Source organism: Marmota marmota, unplaced genomic scaffold (genome assembly GCF_001458135.2).
Source record: "Marmota marmota marmota unplaced genomic scaffold, marMar, whole genome shotgun sequence".
NCBI classification, from domain to species: Eukaryota; Metazoa; Chordata; class Mammalia; order Rodentia; family Sciuridae; genus Marmota; species Marmota marmota.
Genome location: NW_025999869.1, coordinates 2,922,964 through 2,923,836, shown reverse-complemented (window position 1 = coordinate 2,923,836; position 873 = coordinate 2,922,964). Strand labels below are relative to the sequence as shown.

General features: G+C 71.5%; 1 protein-coding gene and 1 long non-coding RNA gene across 2 annotated transcripts in view; both read right to left on the bottom strand.

The window, feature by feature from the left end:
* The window catches only part of Dusp1 (dual specificity phosphatase 1), a 24,790-nt gene that overhangs the window by 2,362 nt on the left and 21,555 nt on the right, over positions 1–873 (bottom strand). The gene's annotated exons all lie outside the window — the stretch shown is intronic.
* LOC125620399 overlaps positions 129–873 on the bottom strand; it is a 1,807-nt gene continuing 1,062 nt past the window's right edge. The window contains exon 2 of the long non-coding RNA XR_007352032.1: positions 129–357. This is a non-coding gene — a long non-coding RNA (uncharacterized LOC125620399). The remainder of the gene's footprint in view (positions 358–873) is intronic.

Here is an 873-nt window from a genome sequence, read left to right as displayed (position 1 = left end):
CAGTCCAGCAGCAGGCACTGCGCCGCGCGCTCCCGCAGCAGCGCCCGCAGGCCTCCGGCGTCCAGCGTGCCCACCTCCATGACCATGGCCGGCCCCAGCGCCCCCAGCGTGCCCGGTCCTCTCTGCTCTTTGTCCTCGGAAGTCAAGGGCAGGGCGGCGGCTTTCGAAGAAAAGCCCGACCCTGGGTCTCTGCGCCGAAACAGAACCTGCTCTCGGACCTAGCAAGGGGTGCTAGCGGGACTCCGGGCCTCGCTTGCTCGCTGCTATCTCGTCTGCCCTGCGATCGGCCCGCGGCGCCCGGCTGTCGTCTTGTCCTTCGCACTGCGCTCGGCCGGGGGCGGCGCGTTTATAAGCGGCCTGTGGCGGGGCGGGGCGGACGGGCCGGCGGGGGGGAGGGTTTGTTTGTTTGAATGGTGATCACGTGGTGAGCGGTGACGTCACCCCGCTCGGGCCGGGCGCCGCACAGCCAGAGGCAAAGACGTCATCGGCCTCTAAACCGGTCCGCTGCGGCGCGCTGGCTCGCGCCCCGGCCCCCGCCCTGCTGTCCGGCTGCGCCCTCCCAGCCGCCCGCGTCCCCCAGGCCCGGCCAGCCGCGCTCTCCCGAGCCCGCGGGAGAAGGCGGCGCGCTGCCAGGCTAGGGCTGATCGGGTCGCCAGCGGCTAGGAGGGCGCGTCCCGTGCCACCTGCGGGTGCCCGCTGCCCTCCCCGGCCTCGGAGACCTCCTTCTCGACCCCCGCGAAAAGGGGCTGCATGCGATTTTGCATACACACGGGCCCCTTGCTCTCATTGTCTTCCCGCCGAGGGGTGGGGAAACTGGGGTTCCCAAGGAGAAGCGACCAACTTGCCCAGCATCACGCTTCCGGGTGGGTGGGG